Raw genomic sequence first — 13,678 nt, 5'->3', positions numbered from 1 at the left:
CTAGGTACTGTCATGTGCGGATCATCTACGGGGACCTCCGGGTAGTCAAAATTGTTCTTTGCAAGTCGCACGCAAGACTTGCCCGGAAAGGTGTGACACGGCCTTTACTTTCCACTTGCTTTCAATGTACGTGTTAACAAAAGGGGGATGAGCGCACTTCCTCCGTGCGTATTACCTACTTCCAAAATGCGTGGTGAGTACTACTACCGTACTTGTGAAGTACGTCACACTCAGACGACGAACGTGATCAGCACGATAAAAAGTGCGTCAGAAGTACTATGTTGAGACATGCTCAGGTGCATCGTGCTCCTATATAAAAGCTGATACGCACAGCGTGCTTTCAGTTCCGCGTCGACATTTTCTGCAGTGAGTCCACATGAATGATGAAGAGACTCAGTACACCCTTTCATATTAGTGTGATTATCCGTGCGTTCTTCCAATTTTACGCACGATTGTCTTGCTTAACACTTCCGTGCTCCTTACGTTTCTCTTACGTTTCTCTAAAAAAGTACCCTTCACTTGCAATTCACGTACAATTATCCCGCTCATTGTGTGCGACAGAAGTAGAGATCTTACGTGCTCCTTACTTCTTCCTACTTCCAAAAAGGCGTATAGACCACTTGCGGGCCTCACTTTTTGAGCAAGACACACCCACTCAGTAAGTACTTATTACATACTTCCCCTCCGATTTGATTTTCACCCTGCGACAACTCCACGCCTGACAGGAACTCCCGAGTCCGCACGATCTCTAAACACGCACGACGGGATGTAAGAGAGGCTTAAGCTTCTGTATAACACCCAAATTTCTTGATAGTAACTTACATAGATGACTTGTTTGTTCATGCCAAGATAATTTACAATCAATTAAAGGCCAAGAAATTTAACCTCATTTATCTGTTGTAAGTTTACCACCTTTGATTGAAATTGAGCTAGGTAAACAAGTAATTGTATTTAATACTAAACACCGTAAAATTAGTTTTGTTTAGTATTAGGGATAATTTGTTACTTTGAATCGAATCACTAAATGTGATTCAACTGAAATTTAAGCATATCAAGTAACTCAGTAGGATTTTGTGCGTCAAAAAAGACTTGAATCGTCCGCAAACAGGAGGAAAGAAAGGAGTGCTGACGACCTTGGCAAATCATTTATGTACACAATAAAAAGAAGTGGTCCCAAAATTGTGATCGATTTGTGAGGTAATCTCTGAACCACTCCAAGGCGCTGCCACGAATCCCGTTATGATTTTGGAAACAATCAAAAACTAAATAAAAAGTCTTAAATGATTCAAAGCATATTGAATAATGATGATATCGTATAATGAAATTTCATTGGATATACGTTATGATAAGTAGTGCGCTAGAAGCATTTACACAGTGGTATTTTTACTCGAGAAAGAAAGTGTTCCGTTTGATATGTTTTCCTAAAGTAAAAATGACATTCTTCACATCACTTGGTTTTGAAATGATTCAAATTATCGGCGTCCCACGCTTTCACCAGTAGTCTTCTCGAAATGTTTCAACGGTTTAAAATTGGCATTTATTTTGCCTTTTATGACGTATTTTCTTTGATTTTTTTTTTCAGAAGTGAAAAAGGTTGATAGTTGAACTTGAAAAACTTGAAAGGGGGCTGCCATGCTTTTGAAACAATTAAAAGCAAACTCAAACGATTCATTATATGTTTAAACATATTCTATTTAATCTTAAAGCATACATAATGAAATGTCACTGGATGTATACGCTATGATAAGTAGTGCGCTGGAAGCATTTACACAATGGAATTGTTACTCGAGAAAGCAAGTGTTCCGTTTGCTATATTTTCCTAAAGTTAAAAAGACATTCTTCAAATCAGTGACCAACCTCTCTCTCTCCCTCTCTCTCTCTCTCTCTCTCTCTCTCTGTTGAACGCGTATGAACTTCACCTCCAATCTTTTTGACACATTTTCATACATTAGCTGATTTGCAGCTTTTTGAACCCTTCCTTCATAGGATCACAGAAATTAAACAAAGGGTTTCCTTTTATACGAGGTATGACACATAATGAATTGTATGAATTCGATACACAATCACTCACATTTATAGTGCTGTACAATTCACGTTTTCCATACGCTTTTCAACATTTCCCAAACTTTTGATAAACGTACATAGACCGACAATTTCTGCCTTAAATCTACGAAATGTGCAATTGGTGATACGTGTTATAGCTATCAAGAGTCTATTTTAAGTCCTCAAGATTTTCTGCGTTCATTTTATGTCGAGGCTGCATTGTGCAGATTAATAGATTTCGAATTGTAGTCAAAAGCATAAAAAATGAATGCAGTTGGGAAATGTGCTGGACAGCATAATTCATTAATGTTATCACATGTCGGTATTCATATTATTTCATATAACTAGATTACAAATTATAAATTGCTTTGTAACAAATATTGATTTCTGAAGAGTTAGCATTCGATGTGACTTTATAAAAGACACTGCATCAATATGAAGATCGCCATGTTGGAAATGGAGAGTGAAACCTACCATTGCCATATCTTCTGTGTATATAATCACTTTTAAGCATGCAAGAATATCTATGCTTGACAAAAGTACAGAATTATATCACTACATCTGGACTTCTTGTCTTAATCAATCTATGCTTGAATATCACCCTGCGGTCTGTAATGTAGGGTATCATTAATGATAACCATACCACAACCGTTTTCGATGATTGTTACTTAGGAACAGTAAGAGGTCTACATTTACTTTCCTCTCCACACTCTGTTCAAAACGCAAAAGGACTATAATCCATTCATCCAAAACCAGCAGGGTTGAAAATGCTGAGTGATAACTTAACTACATCTCCAAGAAAGAACGAAATTATTCTAAAAGTTGGCGATGGGAAGTCAGTCAGTGAATAGATTCAACCTGCATTATTTTCAGAGTTAAGGGAATAAATGGGTTCACTGGCATTGAAAGTGCAACATTAACCTTCACTTCTTTCTGATACAGTCATATCTATTGGAAAATATATTTGTTAAAGTTTTGTCAATTTCTCAAGCACAACTTACTGCATTATACATTACTCTTTCTCCTTTGCCCTGACTCTACACATGCCACATGGTATAACTGTACACTAAAGTCATGATGTTCACGGTTATTCTGACATTTCGATGAAAGAATCAAAAGCTGTAGAAAAAAACCACATCGAAGTATAAAAACATTTCAAAGAAAAGCACACCTGTGACCTACTAGACCTACACTGTGTATTAGACTGCTACAGGTGGCGCTATTTCCATATGTTAGTAGAGTAATTATGTTCACCAGAACAGTCGTTCTGATCTAGTGATGTTTCATGTATGCTAAGGTATTCATGAGGAGGAGAAGTTGTCTCCTTTCCAGCATGCTGACAGGGCATCTTATCTGCATCGGCAATGTCGTGGTACACGTGATACGGGTTCCCCTGATGAGTCGACGGAGTTCCAAGTTTGTTGCCTGGATGGTCAGGGAAAGGGTGATTCACCGTGCCAGAGTCAGTAACGGTAGGGTTCAATGAGACACCACGATCGATCTCTCTCGGATTCTGCAGCTGCCTGTCATTCGAGTTGTCAGACTGGTGTGAAGATTGTGAAGGCCTGTGTCTTCTGACAGAAATATAGAAGAGACGTAGGTTTGATATTGAATAATCAAGAGGAATATCAGAATGGAAAGGACTAACAAAGAAATGTTATTTTGTCGTCTTTTTGCATCAAAGGTATCTTATAGTGCAATAGGTTAATCGTATTCGGATAAATTGACTTTCGTTGATATATTTCTCTTGTTTGTCTTGTCACCGATTTTCGTTCATGCAGAAACTGTTCATTAGAATGCCCGGTGCACACTTACACAAATAATATATATGCAAATTGTTTTCATGTACATCGAAAACACGTTTTACACAATACATATGAGCATACAACGGTAAAATGAGCTTACAATGTGTACCCAAGTGTCCAATGAATAAGATTTGAATATTTAACTATACACATATTGTACTGATATTTGAACCCTCTCCCCGACCCACAATAGACACACTATTCTTCTGACGGTTTGTTATATGCATATTTTGGGGGAAATTATTAAAAGGAAAATATGAATGAAGTAATGAATGAACGAATGAACCTCCTTCCTACCCAAAATGTGCACTAGTGTTCCTTGTTGGATCTACATTTAAGTTGTTTTTTATTGATATTGTTTCTGACTTACCTTCTTTGTAGTTGTTTACACAAGCCAATGAGGATTGAAGATACGATCATGACACACAGGAAGGTTCCAACACTGTAAAAAATGCGACATGCGACATGTTTATGAACTAAACACAGCGTTAAAAATCTAAACACTTTGTTTAACATCTAAACACCCGGTGTGTATAGCACGTGTAAAGTATTGAGAGTTAAAGTGTTTAGCTTGGAGTGTTTAGTTGGAGTGTTTATTCTGGTCACGCTATGTTAATCTCAATTGATGTCCATATATATATGGAGAAGTGTTGGAAATGGCGTGTGAATTGCAATTTCGTAGTTTCCTTTTATCAGGAGAAAGTGGAAACTGTTACGACATCAAGATGCACTATGAAATAATTCATGTTTTAGGCCTTTCATGGAAATGCCTAATCAATAAGGAAAAAGGATAACCTAAAAATATGTAATACAACTGTAATAAATTTAAATTTTTGTTTCGCATGTACAGTCCTATATTTTAACTGCTAGAAAAAAATGGGAGTTGCCTTTGTTAATGATTTCGTTCATGGTTAAGGGCATTACCCAAATGTTTGTTGGTTAGGCCTAAACACTTCTACTGTCAGGGTAAACAGACGCGTTTACATTTAGAACGCCTCGTAAACACGTTCTAAACACCGCACATGTTTGACATAAACACTGTGATACTCGTACTCTACAAGTCAGCAGCGCATGTGACATGACGGCCGCGGCCACAACGCACGCAGTGGTGCCCTGTGCGTGCGCTTCTAGCGCACACTCGTGCTATGCATAAATTATGACCATAATCAATGCACAATTGGCGGGAAAGGAGATGTGCGCGTACGTACCTGTACGGATCATAGAGATGTATACTAATAATATACTAGAGCGCGGACTGCGTGTGGCGCGTACGCAGTGCTCGTGTGCCGAGATGAAGAGGCCGCGCGCCATCTTTGTCCGGGCAAAAACAAGCATCGGTCCGGGCAGCGCAGTAGTGGTGGACACGTGAACACGTATACAACAAGCGCTCAAACACGTATTGCCTTTCAGCAAAAAGATGAGGGGGTCGGAGATGAGAGAAGGAAACAACTCAAAAATTTAAGTTGCTAGCAATCTCTTATTGTGAGTGGTAAAGAAAATGAAAATATAAAAAAATTACTTTATTCTCAACGAGGTAATACTTTCAAGCCGACCAACACGACCATGGTCCATGCAATACAAAGGGTTCTCTTGGTCTCTAGACTGCCGGATGCCCCTTGTGATACAGTATACTGCGTCAATTTTTGTATTTTTTTTTTTTGCAGTTATTTTTTTTTGTGTGTGTATGAGGGGACTGCATTCTATAGTCCTATCTGTGTATACGAGTGTTTTATTGTATTTCTATTTTTTTTTTCTGGTGGTGGTGGAAATGAAATAAATCATTTTTATAAGTACGTGTAGGCATATTGGTTCCATGACATATTGATGTTCAAGCTCGAAATGCTAATGTTGAAGCTTACATAAACCCTAACCCAAATCATAACACCCACGGTGACCCTAATCCTAATCCTCACCCTGCCTTTCTTACAAGAACCAAAAGCCCAATCAGACCCATGATGGTAATTCTACTTTCAGAAAGATATCAATGCCGGAGCATAATCATATGTCCTGTCACCAGGCATATATTACGTATTCTGAGCTTTTCTCACACTATCTTAGTGAAATTAACTGCTGGTATAGCAAAGGGTGGAGGAACGATTTTTTTTTTTTGTGGGGGGGGGGGGGCTCAATGGCCAAATAGGGCACTTAGAAATGAGCACTTTTTTAACTTAAAAAGGGGAGTTTTTTTTTTTTTTGAAATGGGGCAAATGCCCCCTCCCCCGTTCCGCCGACCTTGCATATAGTTATATACTGTATTAGCTATCTATATTATAGTAGCAATAGATCGAGAATAGCTGAGGGAGGGCGGAGTGCCCCTGACGAATTTTGCAAGACCTTTTCTTTTCTTTTTCCTTCTTTTTTTTTTGCCTTGAATCAATCTGTTTAACACACACTATAAATGTAATTTTAGTTACTTGTGAAAGGAATCTCCGCTCCCCTTCTTCTCTCCTGTTTCTACATCCAAAAGCAGCACATGAACCAGGCATTTTGCAACATAGATCTATGCTACTTTAAGTAGAATTTGCGAATTTAAGAACATTTTTCGATTTCCAAACTCCGATGGAGACCTTGGCATAGATGCCAGCCTACTGCCGTTGCATCCCGTCGTCGATCTCCCTGAATGCTCCGTAGCGCTACACGTTATCGGTACGGTCGCTAGTCGAAATTTGCCCGGACCAAAATGGCGAACGCCTCCTTCTATCGGTCACAGGGATTTTACGGAGTCCGCCCTCTAGTGTTCTTAGTATACATCTCTATGGTACGGATGGATCTGTCTGATTGGCTGGCTGGTGCTGCCCTAGCAGCGTGTGATGTGCGTAGGCCTACAGTACGTGCGCATTCGTTCTAGGCTTGGTATCGTCCACTACACTAGTCACTGTACAATACGACTCGATCGACTGCATGCACTGACTGTTGTACCATGGTACTGCATAAAGGAGCGGATCTAGCTAAGATGGCGTCGAAGCGATAAAGTTCTAGCCTGGCCGGTCTGCATGAAAGCGGTAAGTCTGCTAAGTCTGCTAAGTCGGTGAATAACAAGATTTATTGCAAAATTGCCCTCGTTTAATGTAAAACTGTAGTAGTCGTAGAAATAGGCTACGCCCAAAAAAATTTTGCTCGTTTGTTTTAGTTTTCTATTTCTAACGCTAAATCTAACGTTAGAACGGGGAACGCTCTAACTGTAACGTGTTAGTGTTGTTAACGTTACAATCAATACAATAGGCCTACACTCTACAGATTACCGGTACCGTAGTTACATGTATGGGTAAACTCGGGAAAGCGGGCAAACTCACTGTATCTTTAATTTTACGAAGTTATGAAGTATCTTTCATGTGAATGAAGATGAGTTAGTGACTAGACTCTATATTTTGAGTGAAATTCAGTTTTATTCCCTGTAAATTCTTCATAACTCAACAGGTGGTGAAAATTGAATGTAAAGCCAATTAGGATGTGTTGGAAAGGGATGCCGATGGCACCAAAGTGGGTGAAGATGATGTCCTGACGACTGTATAAATTCTGCAAGACATTACCTCTGCTGGCAGACAACGAGGCATGGTGCAGTCAGCAGAGTAAATCAACTGGGGATAGTACATCACTGTATACTACCCATGTGGAAAGTGGATATCAAGTAAGTAGTCTACTCAAAATTGCAGAGCCAAATCAATGAATATTATGTACTCAAAGGGCATGTAAATGAGTTTCTATAAAATGCAGATTTTAGATGCTTTAAGTTCTTCTGTTTGTTTGTTTGGGGTGTTTTTTTTTTTGGGGGGGGGGGGGGGAATTACCTACTCCTGACTCCTGAATCCAATCCATTAGCTGAAATAAATATGGAAAATTGATTTATTGCAAATATTGTTGAAAGTGTAAGTTACAGATGTGAAAATCTTCACCCAAGAGACAAAGGATACAGTAATGGTCGTAACTCTGCTTGATAATTTCAATTTCAATTTCAATTTATTTTCATACTTCTCGATGAAGGAATGTACATCAAATATAATAAAAACATAGTGAATCATAATATCCGGCTTGGATGTACAGTAAATCAATGTAAGAATATAAAACACATAGTGGTCAATCATCGTACGTTTGGTTCTATGTATAACGCGAAAGAAATATGACGGAACCTACTTAAAAGCGAGCTTGTTAAGCGTAGGTCCCAAATTCTGAACAGAGTGTATGAGATGAGGAGCACGGATGCAACGTAGGACCAAAATAAAGAGAAACAAGAATGAAAGGCAAAAATACCTGGTGCACTAACAGAATCTTCTCAATACATTAATAGTGATACACAGACAACCACATTCTGCAGATGTAAGAACAGTTGATTTAACAATTTTGACAATAGTGTAGTAGTATGATTTTAATAATGGTGAAAAGAGAACAACTCGACATGCGAGTCCTCGGAGGAGATACGGGAAACCTAAAGAGTGAACATACAAGTAATAACATTCAAAGAAAATTTGGAATTAATTAGAATTAATTAGAATATGAATAATGATGATGAATAAGAAAGAAGCAACAGTAACAACAAAAAGACTTGAATTATTTCCAGAAAATTCAGCAAAGTAAGTAAAAACTGACGCAAGACACTAAGTGCTAATGTGATGAAGGGATTCTGTCATTCCTTTTAATTTGAAGTTGCTTATAGATTCAGTCAACTTCTTTGCTATCCATTCATTTTCAGAATCAATGGGAGCAGTTAAGTCCATTGTATTGCAAAGCCACCTGATTTGTTTTCCTTGTGTAATCATTTCTTTTTACCAGCACCAGTACGTCATGGAAGAATTGATCAGGGATCACGCCAAACCTGTCTGGATTAGACTGAAAGATGCATGCGCTTACTTCTATACAACCCGTCTAAAAGTGCAAACATCTGAGGATTACAAGGACATCGCAAGATATACTAATATAAAGTATATCTATAGGCCTACATGCCATATGAAGGAAATGAACCATGGATAATAATTTTGAATGTTAATAATCTTTTTCCCGCTAGCCATGTGATGTCTCACATCGTCATGATGCACTACAGACCTATTAGGAGGCATCCCACCTGTTAGAGCAACCTTTCTATTGTTTTTTTCTTCATTGACAGTGTGCATCTAAACCTGTATACTAGAATAAAGTAAATCATATGGGGGATGATAGGGTTTTGTATGCGATGGGGCTTCAGTTCTCCGTGTGTGTGTAAATGCGTGTGTGTATTACATAATGACGAACCTCTAAAGAAATATAAAGGTAGGGGGCCTATATAATTCGAAGATGAATTCAATGCTTTTTTGATGAAAATTGGTTTTGAAATGGCAGGGATATTCAAAACAAAGCGATTCTATTGTCCTCTGTGCTTACGATAATGGTCACCTGCATTCTTATTGCTCATAGATATGTGTAATTGTCTTTTTTTTTAACAGCTGGTACGTAAAATTGTAATTTTATCTAATATGTAAAAACAATCTCTCGAAATCGTTTTGCACTATTAAGAAAAACAGTTTTATTCACTTCATTTTATTCATTAACCAATGTCCTTGTAATTCACTGTTAAGATATTACTCAAGAACTTTGTTCGATTGGCTTTCTATTATATTCTTGTGCAAAAAGGAATATAGAAATCAAAACAAATCAAATCAAAATATCAGCCATTTCATTTTTTTCCCCTCAGGTGCTTCCAATACAATCAGCAGATATTGGACGCAAATAAGAGGCCAGCAGTTGCATTTGTTTGGAATTCTTTGCAATGTTCTTGTAGACCTGATAGGAAATGCAGTATTCGGTAGTTAATATTTTCTTTCTGAGATATTCTTGAAATCGGTCACATGGAGAGAGGTATTAGAAATGTAGTACAACATGTATGGAGAATAGGGAGGAGTCTTGCAACTGACTGACAAATTGACAAGGGAGGAGTCTTGCTGATCACATCGCGTGTTCATGACAGCCTTGCATACCCTCCCGCCTCGCGTTGCAATGCATTATTTTTTCTTTGTTCATATCCTCTTGTCTTTACTAAAAATTCTGCTGTGTCGAGATTGAAAGTAGCCCTCCATAACATGATTATGTGGAGTATGATGAGACTGATTAGACTCTAATAGACTATTCATGTATACCCATTGCGTTTGACTTCTTTCTCCAAGGTTCTAGCAAGGTAGAAGTTTTTTCTCACTCACCCCTTGATATCCACTAACATTCTAATATTTCTCTCAAAATAGCAAAAGTGAAAAATCCATACAGTACTGTTAGCCTACATGTACTTTCAGTGATCGTCGCAGTGAAAAGAACAATATGATGTAGTAATTTAAGTTCCATTATTGGTACTGATCAGGGAGTGCAGATGTGCACCACAGGCTAAATACAGTGAAAACATTTTTTTTTTTTTTTTTTTGGGGGGGGGTCTCTTTATGATGGAGTGCATCATCTACACTCCCTGATCAGTACCAATACGACTATAGTGTTGTGCATGGTATAATTTGCCGTGAGCCTAATCTGGTTCGGGTACACCCCAAAGCACTTTGCCAATAATTGATGCAATCTTTAAGGTCGGCATGTATTTGTTCACAGACTGCAGTTATGTTCCTGGAGGTGTTACATACATGTCAAGCTTCCGAAGCGTCGAGTTGCAATTCACAATCAACAAGTTTATTAGTTTGTTTTACAATACTAAGAATTAGTTCTGAATACAGTAGAAAGCGGCAATTCTTCAAAGTAGGTCAAGAATTACATGTGACTGAAAAGTAATTGTTAAATGTAATGATTTTTTTTTCTCCAAAATGAGTTGTGTGCCATTTCCTGCATATACAAATTTTACTGTGTGTATAGGAGAGAATTTCATTTACGTCTTCGTGTACAGGCCAGTGACTCCCAGGTATCTTGCATTTAACTCAGTATGGTGTCGTATAGCAAAACATGACAATATTTAAAGGGGAAAATCCAGTCCAAATACATGTTAGTCTGATAAGAAAGAGTGAAATATCAAGAGTTCATTGGTAAAATTTTGATCGAAATCTGATGCAAAATAAGGAAGTTATGACATTTTGAAGTTTCGCTAATTTTTGAGGAAACAGTTCTTGAATGGTTGATATGAATATGCAAATGGCAACGTGGGCATGTCATTCCCGCACAACTTACTTAATATCAAGTTTTTCATTCAAACGCAATTATTCCCGAGGCTCAAGTCCTGATATATCTAACTGATCACTTTTCTGACGTTATTCAACCAGCAATACCATAATGTTTCACATTTCATTAACATAAACATTGAATTTCATCATTTTTTTTTTGTATACGATCAATGAAAAATTGTGAGGTTATGGCATGGTCAACTCACTCATTTGCATATTCATATCCACTTTTAACTGCTTTGCAGAAATTAGCAAAACTTCAAAATTTTATAACTTCCTTATTTTTCATCCGATTTCATTCAAATTTTTACTGTTAAACTAGTAAGATTTTACTCTTTTTTATCAGACTATCGTATTTATTGGATTCGATTTCCCCTTTAAAGGATTTTAACTTATTATTCATTAGATATTGCCCAAGTTTGACTGATGTTTTGATAACTTGCATTCAGAGAATTGCCTTTGCCTCTTGTAGCCAAAATGTTTGTGAAAGCTAACCCAGGTCTTCCCTGGTATTATGCGATGTAAGTGTGCTGATGATTTGGTACATACTGGGTAAATTCTATATAATGTTATGCGTTTATCCCATTCCATGCAAAAAAAAAATGGAAACAATCCACTGTACACTAATAAATATATGGGAATTAACATGCATGATGATATGTCTCATTTAAACACGTAGAAATTAGCATGTATGAATGTATGATGTGTAAACATGTCTCGTATAAACACGTGGAAATTACCATGTATGACGTGTAAACATGTCTCATATAAACACTCAGCATGTATAAGGTGTAAACATGTATCATATAAACACTGAGAAATTGCGATGTTTAATATGTAAACATGTCACATGTTTAGTGTATGCAATTTTGTGATCGATCTAAAAATCAGACATGTGTTCTGAGAATAAACACTAAAATGGCAAATAAACATGTCGCAGTGTTTTTAATCTGTCACAGCGAATAAACATGTCGCAGTGTTTACATAGTAAACAGTGCGTCATGTTTATTTTTTGGTTCAGTGTTTAGAACTTAAACATTGTGGGTGATTATGTGACTGTGCGGTGTTTAGTATTCAAACACTGTGAGTGATTATGGTGTAAACGTTTGGTGTTTAGGCTATAAACAGAGCAGGTGTTTAGTTTTTAAACATCAGAACCGTTTAAAACATAAACATGTGTGTGTGATAAACACCTAGGGTGTGCTGAAAATAAACACAGCATGTGTGTAGTTTCTAAACAGGTTTAATATATAAACGCGTCGCAGTGTTTTTAAACTGTCACAGAAAAGTGTTTAGTTAGGTGTTTAGAAACTAAACAAATTTTTTACAGTGAAGGGAGTATACAATGATTTCTGTCTGATGAGCTGAAAGTCCTGAAAGAGAAAAAGCCACACATTGATAACCTTCAAGAATAAGTCACGAAATAACTGACTTGAAACAGTTATAACAGGACACCTTTATCAGTTTCTTTAAGTTTCAAAGTTATAGTATAAAGTTTATATGATTCTATGATGAAAGTTTGACTTAAATTGTGCCAGGTTGATGATCTTAAGAAATTTGTCTTTTGTACCCAAAGCGTCAATACTCAGAGGTTTGTTTATTAATCAGTTTTCAAATACCTTATTATTCTCTGTTTTACCAACGTTGCAAACATTTTGCCACTCGTGATATTATTAAAGATATATCAATTTGAGCTTGAACTGGGGGAGTTAGAAGGCATTAGGCTCATAATGTCAAATAGTAAACTATTTGTTGGCGTCAGGACATTAAAAATATTTCTCTAGAACTAAGCGCAATTTTTGATGGTCATTACCTCGTCAAGGTAGGTGGCAAACTTTATAAAATAGCTTAATGCCTCCTCTCAGTGAGTGTATTTTGCAAGGCGTTTCAGAAAGAACGTTTCACAAGAATTCGTCACATGCAAGGACATATCCAACTTCATGTTCATACGAGCTCCACATGATACAGTGGACAGGTCCAACAATACCCACTACTAAATGATATTTGTAATATGCCTTACAAAGTTCAAACCATCAACGGATTACAGATGTCATTATAGATTCAGATGTCTTCGAAACTATGCAAAATTCTCATAAAATGATAGATTTGTGGTGGTACCCGGGCTTATGATATTTCTATAGTTTCATCTCAAATCATGACAAAGGAAAGGACATGATGTTTTTTTCAAGGCTTTCCAGACTTTAAGCAAACTCGGACATTAGTCATCAATATTGATCACAAGCAACTTTTTTTTTGTCATAGAAGCATTTAGTGCATTTAATTTCATCACGTTCTCGGCGAGAATTCTTACATAAAGAAAGCATTCAAGGCCAGCCAAAATGAATGTAATCTCAATGTATCTACTGTTACGAAAATGGAGTGAAATACCAGGTAAAGGTGGGGATACCATGGAGTGGAAATGCTGGTCCGGTTCGCGTCCGGTTCGGTTATACTGTATTCGAGGATCCCCGGAGCGGATTGTGTACAGATTTATTACTGATCTCTGCGTAAGTACGCGCTCATCCAAAGAATCTCGACTGAAGTCAACCGTTACCGATGAGCGTACGCTTCGATGCACATATTCGCTGGCACTTGACTGATTGGTGGTCACCGAATGTACCCCAGTGGCAAGCAAATGAACATGGATTCATTCGAACCACCCCAACGCTCCCGAGTCTTTGAACCCAAATAATAATTTGATTTAATTGGCACATA

This window comes from Diadema antillarum, unplaced genomic scaffold (genome assembly GCF_040938485.1).
Source record: "Diadema antillarum isolate AM-2024a unplaced genomic scaffold, OU_Dant_1.0 scf00000071, whole genome shotgun sequence".
Taxonomy (NCBI): domain Eukaryota; kingdom Metazoa; phylum Echinodermata; class Echinoidea; order Diadematoida; family Diadematidae; genus Diadema; species Diadema antillarum.
The sequence above is the reverse complement of the archived record's forward strand: the minus strand, read 5'-3'. Positions refer to the sequence as shown.